Source organism: Pleurodeles waltl, chromosome 8, assembly GCF_031143425.1.
Source record: "Pleurodeles waltl isolate 20211129_DDA chromosome 8, aPleWal1.hap1.20221129, whole genome shotgun sequence".
In the NCBI taxonomy this organism is placed as follows: Eukaryota; Metazoa; Chordata; class Amphibia; order Caudata; family Salamandridae; genus Pleurodeles; species Pleurodeles waltl.
Genome location: NC_090447.1, coordinates 562,991,437 through 563,005,397, shown reverse-complemented (window position 1 = coordinate 563,005,397; position 13,961 = coordinate 562,991,437).

The following is a 13,961-nucleotide window of genomic DNA, read 5'->3' as shown; positions in this document are numbered from 1 at the left end:
CTATGGGGGGGCAATTCAATGCACCCTGGGGACTCCACTCTGAAATCCAAGTACTGCCAAACCAGCTCTTTGAGGTTTCCACTACTGTCCCAGGTGCTGCCACCTCACAGACAGCCCTCCTGGGGATTGAACAGCTCAATCCCAGGAATGCAGAACAATGCATCTTCTTTAGGAGAGGGGAGTTTCACCCTTTCCCTTTGGAAATAGGTGTTACAGGTATGGGAGGGGTATCCACCCAGAGCCTCTGGAAATGCTTTGAAGTGCACAGATGGTGCCCTCCTTGCATAATCCAGTCTACACCGGTTTAGGGACCCCTAGTCCCTGCTCTGGAGTGATACTGGACAAAGGAAAGGGGAGTGACCACTCCCCTGTCTATTAGCACCCCAGGGGTGGTGCTCAGAGCTCCTCCAGAGTATCTCTGTGTTTTGCCATCTTGGATTCCAAGTTGGCAGGACACTCTGAGAGCATCTGAATGTCCAGTGCCAGCAGGTGACATCAGAACCCTCCCCTGATAGGTGCTTACCTGTTAGCTGACCAATCCCCCTTTCAGGGCTATTTAGGGTCTCTCTCTTGGGTGGTTCTTCAGATTCGGATTGCAACACTCCAGCAGGAATCCTCTGCATCCTTTACTTCACCTTCTTACTGAAGTAACTGCATCTGGATCCTCCAGGAACTCTACAACTGCAACAAAGAAGCAAAGACAACTTCTGCAACATTGTATCTTCAGCTTCTGCTAGCAACTGCAACTTTTTCCCGGTTGTGCATCCTCAGAGGACAGCCAGTCTTCAGCCTACACCAGAAGAATGAAGGAATCTCCCTTGAAGTGAAGGAGTCACTTCCTGGCTTCAGCAGGCACCCCTCTGCAGCGACGACCGATGGCTTGGGCCCCCTCTCCTAAAGAAGTGCATATATCCAGCAACACAGTGGTGGACTGAAGTGGTCCCGAAGGTCCTGAAGTCCAGCTGTCCAACTTTGGTGGAGGTAAGAGCTTGCCTCCACATGTAAGACAGTACCCCCATGCACCACGTGTTTTGCAGTTGCCAAGGCTTTTTGGCATCCTTCCATGAAGTTCTGCATGCGCCGTGCAGCTCCAGCCCCAGCCCTCCTTCCTGCAACACACAGCTTCCTACATGGTTCTCCGGCGGCGTGGGATCCCTTTGTGTAGTGCTACGTGGGCCTCCTTTTTCACCTTCTTTGTCCCCATGCTGTGGGACTCCTGTGCACACTGCCTGGTCTTCTGAGGGCTCTTTTAGTTGCTGAGAGCCCCCTTTCTCTTCCCCTCCTGGGTGGAGGCCACCAGGTCCTTCCTGGTCCCGGGAAGCGCCATTTTCTGCTAACCGTGAGCTTTGTATGTGCCAAGGCTTGTTGGTGGAATCCAGAGATGCATACCAGACTGCAATCATCCATCCAGCGTGGGACATCATATGCACCAACCAAGAATCTGCATCCATCTTCTTTGGTTCAGTACTGACTGTTCTTCTTCACCGGTGGTCTTCTTTTGCACCTTCATCCAGGTTATGTCAGGGACACCAGATCCTCGGGGCCTGCGTGCGCTATCAATATGTCCACCACTAGACAGCTCCAAAACTCTGTTAGAAATACCACAGAGCCTGAGAGGGTCCAAGCGGGGGAAAAGGGGATTAGGAAGGGAACAGCTGGGAAGGAGACCTGTAGGAAGCAAAAGGTTAAACAACAGAATATCGAGATATTATCACATTGATTTTCACTAGACTATGATTCTAAGCGTTGTCATACTGTAACCATGGATAACTTAAGAAAGGACTATAACTAGACCTCAAGACGTCTGGGTACCTGGGAAGGAATCAAGAATGGTTAATACGTTTCATATGAACTTTTCATGAAATGTCACATACTGTCTAGGAATATAAGAACCTTCTAGAATAATGTTTCAGAACAAACATTGCATCTTTACATGAGGACAAAAGGTAATCTGAACATTCCCTGGAAAAACAATAGGAATTGTACTAAGGACTTAAAATGCACAAAGAATATAACATCTTGAAGTTAACACCTTTGCAGAAAATTCAAAGGCCCTGGATAATTGTGTGCACTTCAGGAAACACTACACATCAAAGTTTTAATTGCCATGAAATGATTGCGCACACTGTAAGCGATCTGAACACCTAGGTTTAAATGCGGGAAATGAATCGTGCACACTGCAGATTCCAATAAGTATATGTAAATGCCATGAAATGATCGCGCACTCTGTAAGTGATCTGAACATCAAGGTTTAAATGCGGGAATGAATCGCGCACACCGATTCCAACAAGAATATGCAAATGCCATGAAATGATCGCGCTAGCCTTTGCCAATCTGAACACCAAGATTTACATGCGGTAAATGAATCGTGCACACTGCTGATTCAAACAAGAATATGCAAATGCCATGAAATGGTCGTGCAAGCCTTTGCCCATCTGACCACCAAGATTTACATGCGATAAATGAATCGCGCACACTGTTGATTCAAACAAGAATATGCAAATGCCATGAAATGATCTTGCAAGCCTTTGCCGATCTGAACATCAAGATCTGCATCAGAGCAATGATTTGCATACTCTGAAAGTTTCACGAGTACGCCCCAAAACTCAAGAGTTTCTTAGAAAGGGGTCGGGGGCCCAGCCCGACCTCCGTCTTACCACCCTGCACAAGGATCACCAAAAGAATGCGGGGCAGGCCTGGAACGTCAAGGTAGGCCTCCGGAACAGGAGCTCAGGAAAATGCTGCTGCTCTGCACCGGGACCTCTAAATAGTAAGCACGCGGAGCTGGGCTGGCTCCCTTATATAGAGTCTGGCCCAGCCCACAACCACTCCCAGTCATGCTGCAGAGAAAACTTCTGGAAGGTCCTAGAAAGGGACCACATCCTAACACACTCAGTAAGTCTGCAGCAATACCTTGCAAAAGAACAGTTATTGCAAACATCATTAATAGTGTTTTTCAAGGTTAAAGTCTGCAATGCAAAAGGTTAACATACTGCATATAAACACAATGCATGAATTATGCTCTTGCATAAAGGCTGGGTTTTTGCATTTTAGTCTCCCGTAGAGCGCCCACTGCCCTGATGTTGACATCTTAGCAGGGTCTCCTGTTCTCCCTGGACTCTTCAGTGCTTCTTGGACTTGGTCCCCTTCTTCCACAGGTCTTCAGGTCCAGGAATCCAACGATGGTGTCTTGCAGTCTCTTCTGGTTCTTGCAAAATCTTCTATCACATGTTCCTGTGTGTTCTAGGGAAGTTACTATGATTTACTCCTACTTTCCTGGGCCCTAGGGTGGGTTCTAGTACTTACCTTTGGTGTTTTCTAACACTCCCAGTGCCCGTCTACACACTACACTTGCCTAGGTGGGAAACCGACTTTTGTGCGTTGACAAACAGATGTATTGTAGCATATGATCACTGTGCTGGCAGGTTGGAGTTGGAGGAACAGTGCCCCCTGGGAGTTGCAGTCATGGTATTCTCTATACTACACATACTACACAGTTTTGACAAATGGTATTCTTCCAGGTGAGTAAACTTCTTTTGAGAGTTAACAAACAGGTGTATTTTGGCAAGTGACCACTGTGTTGGTCGTTGGAGTTAGGGGAACAGGACCTCCTGGGAGTTGCAGTCAGGTATCTCCCTCTACTTCCCACCACTATATAAATGGTATCCTCCCAGGTGCGCAAACTTCATTTGAGAGTTCACTAAAAGATAGATTTGGACATGTGAACCCTAGTCTGTAGTTTGGAGTTACAGCCACAAGGCCACCTGGCTTTAGCAGTCATGTCAGTCCTTGCCCTACACACACTATACAAATGTTATCCCCCCTGGTGAGTACACTTCATTTATAGGTTACCAAACAATGGTATTTGGAGAAGAGCACACAGGGCTGGGGAGTGGAGTAACAGCAACAGAATCTCCTGGCTATAGCAGTCATGTCACTCCCTGTACTATGCACACTATACAAACATTATCTCCCCAGGCGAGTACACTTTATTTGTGAATTACCAAACAGTAATATTTGGACAAGTGAACACTAGTTGCAGTCAGGTAACCCTCTCTACTACACACACTATACACATGATATCCTCCCAGGTGAGTATACTTCAATTGGGAGTGACCAAACAGGGGTATTTAGGCAAGTGTACACTGGGCTGGTGGTTGGATTTGCAGAAACAGGGCCTTCAGGTCATAGCAGTCAGGTCATTCCTTCTACCTCCCACACTTGGCAAGTGGTATCCTCCCAGATAACTACACTTCAATTGAGAGTTTAGGAACAGGGTATGTGGACAATTGAACACTGGTGTGCTACTAAATTAGGAATAACTCATTGATTGTGGAAAAATGTAACCTCATATTAAAAATTAAAAATTATACTAAAAAACTATATAAATAACAAACATCAAACTAATATAACTACCGTACATTAAATTAATTGAAAATGATATTTATTACAACTATTTTATTAAAGGAAACAAAATTATGTGCAACAATATTTTTCAAAACAATATTATATACATAAAATAAAACTCAATTTTGTCCTTTTTACCTGTTGTGAGGTTTTGTAATCTCATACTTCTTCAACTGCTATACCATTCATTTGAATATATGACTAATTTTTAAGGTGCAAAACCTGGAGGAAATGCTCACTTTCTAGTTTCTGAATGACGGGGTCAAAACTATAATCTAGCACCGCCTTCCAGTGCATATTACTGATTGCAAATCACCCATCTAAAGCTGCAAACGTAGGACCTTATGCAAATGTGCTCGCTTCACTAGGATTTTCCCAGAGATAACACACAACCAGAAGTTAATTGTCAGGGAGGTCATAGTAGGCACACAAGTGACGTAGTAAATGCACAGAATGCTAATGAAATCTCAAAAATATGTTAAAAAAATAGTCTTCCTAGACCCTTCAAGAGTGTGGTGCAGAGGGGTCATTCCTCCACAGGGCATACGCTCTTTGAGGGGCCCCTGACTCGTGCTACAACACATTTACTTATAGGTTTAAAAAACAAATCTGCAGCCTTTATTTACGAGAAAGCACCTTACGTGGCAAACTCCCATAGATGGTGCTGATCTGCTGTGTTTCCTCTTCCCCTGCAGGATATCTCCTCCTCTGAAAGGCCCTACTACTAAATGATGACGCAGGTCCCAGAAGAACCTCTGTCATGTCTAATACTCTCATAGGGCCCGATTCACAAAGGTAAACTTAGACTAAAAGTCTAATTGTAGGCCAAAATTGTACATTTAGACCTAAAGTCTAACTTTACTCACAGTAAAGTTAGACTTTTGGTAAGTTCACATTTTTGGTCTAAGTTTAGACCAAAAGCCTAAAAGTAGACAAAGAGTCTAACTTTACTAATATTCATAGTAAAGTTAGACATTTGGTCTAATTTTACACTTTTGGTCTAAACTTAGACCTTTTGGTCTAAGTTTACCTTTGTGAATCATTCCCATAATCATAACGTTTAACCTAATTTGAGAACAGTAAGATACAGAGCACTTTTCAATACTTTATTCTTTATTCCTCCACTCTGTCAGTACAACTGTTTCTAATGCAGTGTTCTGCTGTGTGTGCTGAATGGTGCAAGTAGCAGGCCACAGACATTTAAAATGCAAGGAAGAGATACAAGTATCAACCAAATAATACGGTTTCTAACGCAGTCCTTGCCAGGGTCTTTGAACAATGCTGATGCAAAAATTTAATGTAAAATGACACAAAAGAGAACATTATTAATATGTGTGCTTTTTGTTTTACTTTGCTAGCAATATTGCTAAAGGAAATATGATCATCGTCCTAGCCAAGCTTTTTTTCTGAGCATTTTATCAAATTGAATGACTCACATTGCAGTGCCTTCACTGAATGAATTGTCTTTAAATAGACACCAAATAATGATATCTGAATCATTCACCCTGAGACAGTTTCAAAGTCACCTGCACATTTTTAAAATTCAGATAAGCAAGAACAAGAAGCAATGTGATGCTCCCATGTTGCCAGAACCAGGAGTAGAGATTTACTCGGCTTTGATTGATACAAAAGGCCATATTTAGTGTTAGCTGAACAGGATCCTCCATCAAAACTTAACGATTATCCAGTCCACCATACTACAAGTGCCATAGACTATAATCAGAGCCACTGGATCTATTAAATTCTGCAGCTGCAACATTTTGTGCATAATGTTGGATTTACAGCGTTTGTCACATAAATGATCATCTGCTGCATATTGTGCAGATTTGAGTAAAAAATGTTGCTTCTAGCTCACAATGTACATTTGCAAAGGTTGACTGGTCACCTTTCAGTTACTTATCGCTATATTTGGATGTTAAACTAGTACTAACAAAATGAAACATTTGCCGGTATAATGTTAATATGAGCAAAAAATGCAAAATAATGACTATAACAAAATATGCTGCACTACGACAAAATTTGCTTTTTCTTGCCACATAATTTAATCAACACTGAAGCACAGTTTGGTCCACCCCATTGCATAGTTCCAGTGACCCTGGCAATAAAATGCACTTGCAATACGGTGGACGGGACATCCGCAATGTTTGGGATAGTGTATTCCATTCACGGTAACTAAGGTCCAAAGTTATGATTTGCTGAATCAACAAAAAATATTAAGGGAGATTTTCAATGTAAATTGGAATGAATGAGGGAAACTATCATGAATATTGAAGTGTTTCTTTTTTTTTAATTAGAAGTGGGAATTTCACAAATAAGCGTATGCACCAGGGACAGAGGTAGAGAAACCACCCTGCAGCTGAACAACTGGAAGTAGTGACATCAGCATATCTGGGTTCATCAATTCTAAGGGTGAGTGTGTGGTGTAAGAAAGTGTGCTACCAGAGATTCCTTTTTATACCCACAATCCTTCAAAAACGTACGCCACTGTCTGGCAGTGGTGTAGCGCAGGTACAGGAGAAGTAATTTTGCTGTGAAAAGTTTTCACAAGTAAGACAAAGCAACCCGGTTGAAACGTATTGGTATACCGAGGATATTATCCAAGTTATTCGGTATACTGAACACTAAATAATGTCCAGTGTGTATGTACCTGGAAAGCAATAAAAAAAATTAAGGTAGACACTCACACACCTACCTAGGTGTTTCATCCTTGGGCTTCCTCATTCGTCAAATATGTATATAATGACTCAGCGTTTCCTGGAATTCAAGGAAGCATTTTGGAGACAATCGAAGATGTTGATCCAGAGCATTATAAATCCCGAAGGTGTCCTGAGTACGTCTTTACTTAAATGAGGACCAAGGGGATCGTAAACAGATGCCCGGGAGATCAATTACTCTAGCATCGTTCTGGTTGGCATGTTTCTATCTAGTGGCCCTATTGAGTCCCAACGGATTCATCAGGAGGACCAGTGTCCCTGTGGTGCAGCTATTGGACGCGCATACATCCAAAAACGCTCATGCCATTTGCAACTCGTGCGTGCTAAAGTTTAGGGGTAAATACTTTGTGGTCTCTTGTGGAACGTAGGAAGGAACAAAAAAACAAAAATACAGCCACACAGGATAAAATCACAATTAAGGCTCTCGGCTTTCTGTTTTATTGACTTTTAAAGATAAATACAGAGAAAAAATAATGTCTTTCCTATTTGTATTTTTTTTAAAGAGGAACAAAATACTGAAAATTGTGCTTGTTGTGAGTCACTCTCCGTGCTGTCTGTCATGAATTCCTGGAAAATGGCAGAGCAGATGGACAGCATAGGGAGTTAACAAAACGGGTTAAGATTTCCTTAAATACGGACAAAAGTAAAACAGTTGTACTATATAGGAAATATTCACCTGAGGGTATACTGTTATGCTATAGTTAGCTGCTCAATCTACTAAAATGTAACAAGTTTCAAAGTATGAGTCCATGTTTATCCGGTAAAATAAATGTGGAAATATACAATTTTTTACTCCATCCATTAAATAAATATGGATAAATACCAATAAAATGGCCAAAAACAATATATATATAAATACAGATAGAACTGTTAAAATATAAGAACTATCAAACTGGAAGCCCTAATCATAAAATGCACGAATCTCTGGATTGGGAGGATACCTGTGTTCCAAAACGTGAACTATTGCTTGAACAGAGATTATCACTTGGGTTAGGAAGATACATGTGTCATGGTTACCATATGTTCTAAAAGTAGGCACCGATACAGCACAAAGGGAATAGGAAAACTCTCTGAGTGGCGTGACTAGGTGGGATCTAGGTGGTGAAATAGCCAGTTTACCCCATATGTAGTCAAGCAATTTCATTATTAAACCCAGTGATATGGGTTTGAAGGTGATACATACACCTCTGCTCCTCAATAAAAAGTCTCTGTATAATAGATTGGTCTTTGAATTTTTTCAAGCATGACCCATAAGAGATTATTCTCTGAATGTTAGTTTTCCAAATAGTGTCTCATCATTTTTATAGCACTTCTATTGCAATGGATAGTACCCCAATGTTTGTTCATGGAAATCCGCATTACACATGAGGTCATTCCAAGATGGAGTAGACCTCATGGGCAGGTTATCAGGTACATTACATTTACAGTAATTCAGTTTGGTTTGTTGACGCCTATGTCTACCTCTTCTGTGGCACTGGTGAACACGCCATGCAGACTGACCTTTTTCCACATGGATAATGACCCACCACCACAAGTAGCTCCAAAATAGTTTTAAAGATAATTGGTCTGGCTCTTTGTGGTTTCGTGTAGACCAAAAGGTCCCATGTGTTTTCACTACATTTTAAGGAAAACATTAGTTTTCCCTATGTGTACCAGTGTTCTTAAGGCTCTTCTAATATTTTGTGATACTTTCTTGATTTGATTGGAGGCATGGGGAAATGTGGTTACACATGTTAATCTGATTGTCTTCAGTAAGGCCTTCCCATTGTTATTTCTGGCCATTTTTCTTCCTTTCTTTAAGATTTTCTTAGCATACTAGTGGGTTTCTAATTTGGAAGTGAGAGTGGATGGTTGTTGTTAGACCTGTCACCCTTGGCATGGTTTCCCCTGCCTTTTTGCCTCCGCTTCCTGTATTTTTGACTGCATGCTGGATTTCAATTTTGCAGTCTTTTTGTACTCTGGGCACTTTACCACTGCTGACCAGTGCTAAAGTGCAAGTGCTCCCTGTGTATATTGTGATTATGATTGGTTATCCCTGATTGGCATATTTGATGAGCTCATAGATTTGCTGGGAGCTGCCAAGTTCCTCAGCACTTTTGACTTAACGTCTGGGTACTGGCAGATTTCCTTGACCACCGTGGCCAAAGAGAGGTCAGCATTTTCAACACCAGAGGGGCACTACCAGTTCCAGGTCATGACTTTTGGGTTGAAGAATACCCCACCACCTTTTAGAGGTTAGTCAACCAGGTTTTGGCTGGGCTGGAGGATATAAGTGCAGCCTCCCTCGATGACATTGCAGTGTTCAGCTCCAGCTAGGAGGATCACCTGCATCACCTCTGCAGTGTTGAAGACCCTGCAGAAGGCAGGCCTCACTATTAAGGCCAGAAAGAGTCAAAAAGGCAGGGATCTGAGGTTTACATGGGTCACCAGGTGGGGAGTGGTCAAGTCCCCCCCCCCTACAAACCACAATTGTTGCCATTCTGGCTTGGGAAACCCCCCCCCCAGACCAGGAAAGAGGTCAGCGATCAGGTTACTACAGGAGGTTTGTCAAGGGGTATGGCAACATTGACAGAGCTGACTTCCAGGAAGCAGCCCAAGAAATTGATCTGGACTGAGGCTTTTCAGACTGCTTTTGATGCCCTAAAGGCAGCCATGTGCACGGCACCCATGCTGAAGGCACTCAACTTCTCCAAGGAATTTGTTATGCAGACTGACGCTACAGAGCATGGTGTGGGGGCAGTTCTAGCACAGCTACACGAAGATAGCCTACACCAGCCTGAAGCCTTTATTAGTAAGAGGTTACTCCCCAGGGAACAGAAGTGGAGCGCAATTGAGAGATAAGCTTTTGCTGTGATCTGGGCCCTGAAGAAGCTAAGACCCTTCTTGTTTGGGACTCACTTCCAGATTAAGACAGACCACAGGCCCCTTAGATGGTTAATGCAAATAAAGGGTTAGAACCCAAAAGTGTTGAAGTGGTCCATCTCCCTCCAGGGAATAGACTTTACGGTGGAACACCATCCTGGTACAGAACACACCTGTGCTGATGGTCTGTCCAGATTCTTCTGCCTTAGTGATGAGAAGTCCCATAAGATTAGGTAGTTCTCCCCACTTTCAGCTGGGGGGCATATATCAGATCTAGCACCCTTGGTGTAATTTCCCTTGTCTTTTTGCCTCTCTTTGCTGTATTTTTGACTATGTGCTGGATTTCATTTTTAATGGTTTTTGGTACTCTGAGCACTTTAACACTGCTGACCAGTGCTATTGTGCAAGTGATCCCTGTGTTTTCACTAATAACTGGCGCTAGCACTAAGCTTTGCAACTGAGGCATACATTATGTGTTTCCAGGAAACATGGTCGGCAGAACCTCTGACCATGGAGGGCTTTATAACATTTCAGTCACCTGCCTACAAAAAAAAACTTGTTTGGAAGATGTATCAGAGGTCTTGCTAGATACGGTAAGTTAAATCTGGCTATTAAATTAGAAATGTGAGAGAAATCTACAAGCAACATATTATTGTTAACAATACATGGCTTAGCCTTATGTAAAAAAAGCACCTGTTAACAGTGATAAACATATACATTGATCCCCACCAAGGAAAGAAACAGATGATGGCTAAATCTATACTGGTCCTTCTGAAGGAGTTTGTTTATGAACATCCAGGCCATGAATATGTGTTGGCAGGTGATTTTAATATTCGCCAGCTTGGTCAGGAAGTGGGGCTCTGCCGAGATCCAGTAAGATTGGCCATAGAATCTTTCCTTAATGAACATGACCTTAAAACGACGGATCCTACCAGCCTAGTAGCAGGTAGGTACATCCCTACTTTCAGAACTATACCCACAATAGATTATATCTTTCTAAGCCCAGCACTCCTGAGCAGCTGCTTAAGCCACAAGGTGGTTCATAGAACTGAAAGTGACCATAACCCAGTGGTAATAGAAGTTGATCTAGGGGCTATGAGACATGATCTGTATAAAGCTAGTGGCCGTCAACTCACCGAAGGCCCCTTAACAAAACGCATGAAATGGTCTGCCGACTGCAAAATAAAATATGAGGCATGGAAGCAGGCAAATGATCCAATAAATTTCCATCAGGGGGTTGGTCAAATAATAGATCAATGGGGGCTTGTGCTAAAAAAATTCCAAGCTCATCTTTGCAACAGAGCGCAGCACGGTCATACTGGGGGCAAAAAGAATAGGGTGGATAAGCAGCTAGTAATCAAGGAATGGTTACAGCATAAAAAGAGATACTGGCAGGCAGAAAGGTGCTATAAGAGGATTAAAACTCCGGCCTCAGATGCACTAAGGAAGTTGGCATGGAAAGACTACAAAAGAGCACTATGGATAATGAAGGTAAAAGAAACGGAAGAATGCTGGAAACGCCTGGTAACATTACTGCCATCTAATAAAAGCAGAGAATTTTGGGATTACATCAGCTCATTGCTCTATGAATCTGAAACTAGTACTAACGTGATCTCTTCCAGTGATTGGGAAAGGCATGTTGGAAATCTCTATGTGGACCCAAGATATGTAGGGGATCAAGTTCTCTCCACTGGCCTCAATGAAATAGATGGACTAGACAAAAAAACTGCTCCTACTACTATTAAAACTGTGCAAACGATCCTTGGCAAAATGAGGCAGGATGGGGCTCCTGGTCCCAATGGCCTACCAGGGAGTATTTTTAGAGAAGATCAAGCATACTGGGATGTACCCCTGGCCGCTCTATTTCATGGTTGCCTATACTTTTCGGTGGTTGCAGCAGCTTGGAAGGGCTCCATACTTCAACCTATTTATAAAAAAGGAGGTACCACCTGCCCTGAAAACTATAGGCTGAAAGCCATATTGGACGCAGATGGCAAAGCATATGCAAGGGTTTTGCTTCAAGAGTTAGAAGAATGGATCTCAGCAAATGGCATCGTCCCACCATATCAAACAGGCTTTAGACCTAGCTCCTCTACGTTAGACAATGTCCTGGCACTCTCATATCTTGGGCAACAAGCACTAAAACCAACATCCCCTCCTCTCTTTGCATGTTTTATTGATTATAGCGCTGCTTTCTATGAGGTGGTGCAGCACATCCTTTGGAAAAAATTTGCATCTTGGGGATACCAAAGAAATTGCTAGCTTCTGTAATGGCCATATACTCTGACACTTGGGTGAAAATAAAAAGTACAAAAACACGTGTGACCAGGAAGATTTTTACCAACAAAGGCCTAAAGCAGGCTGTGTTATCGCCCCCACAGCTGATCTGGGTGCCGAGTTGCCCGGAGGAAATACGTTGCCTCCAAGGCTGGGGCAATTGGTGCTCCCCATAATTCAATATGCGGACGATATGGTCTTGCTTGCCCAAACCCGGATTGGGCTCAAAAGGGGTCTTGACATATTGCATGGCTACAATGAAAGAAATGCCTTAAAAGCATATGCAGAAAAAACTAAAGTCCTGGTCTTCAGCCTTCAGACAAAACATCTGCATAGAATATGGAAACTTGGACCTTTTAGTATAGAGATTAAAGCTAAATATCACTACCTGGGGGTTTGGCTTTCAAATATGGGGAGAACTGCACACCAGGCAGCATCACTGACTTCTAAAGCAGTGAAAATCTCCTATGCATTAGCAAAACTCCATCAATGGCTTATTAAGGCACCTACATTTGAGCCATTAAGCAGGGTTATAGAGCAAAATTGCTACCTGGAATTACCTACGGCCATTTAGCATTTCCGGGCAAACTGACAGCCACACTAGAGAATGCCCAGATGAGAGCATACAAAAGGATTCTCAAGATCCACAGACCAACAAGGCACACAGGGATACGTCTGGAATTAAACATAATAAGTATGTACTTAAGGTGCAAAATGGATATGATAAAGCTTTATCAAAGTGTTTGCAAGGCAGAGGCAGGGAGCCTCAGGGGGGTCTTGAAAGCAATTTTCAAAGCCAAAACAAGTAGTTGGGCCATCTACTTGATACAGGCCCCAACCTGTTCCACAGACCCTGCCATCACGCAAGTAGTACTGAAGAAAAAACTGAAAGAGCTTGGTGTGCAAGCCTCTAGAGTCAAAGATATGTCAACATTAAGGGACATCAATGGAGCCGATAGGTTGCTTGAATCTTATGTAATCACCAAAGGCCAGCCCTATCTAAAAGCACATTTAGGAGAATGAGTGTTCCAGAACATTTTGCTGATGAGCCTTTTCACTTTACCTGCCTGGGAATATTGACAGAAGTGGAAGATCGCACAAGGACACATGCATGAATGCACGTTGTGTAAATACCATACTGAATCAATAATACATCTTGTATGCTGCTGTCCATGCTTGATACCAGAAAGGCGCCTACTTCTAAAACCTCTGTTCTTGAAACATGGGGTGAGAACATGCAATGAAGCATTAAGACTTATTTCACTGCAGTGTTCCCCATGAAACTAGCCTGTTTCGGGATTTTTTTTCACAAGCTGTGTCTAGCCTTACGCCAGGCAAGGAGCCAAACTAGCATGGGTATTCACGGAGGGAGGGGGACCTTTAAAGAAATTGCACTGACAAAATGGTTCCTGCCACCTAAGCTATCCCTCATTTCTACTTAATGGCCGTGGATGACGAGCTGAGAGAGGTAATCAATGCATAGCAGCTTCAGGCCCATGGCACTGGCTTCTGTTCTCCTTCAGCATGATCTACGTGGCAGAGTTGAGTTTGTATTGTTTCCTATAGTAGATTGTTATAACTCATCGCTATAGTTCATCGATTTGTGAAGTCACCAGCTATCAGGCAAGCTCATTTGAGTCTGGTTGGTTTTGTGGTATGTAAGTAGGGCCTTTGGTACGTATCTTTGCACATCTATAAAAA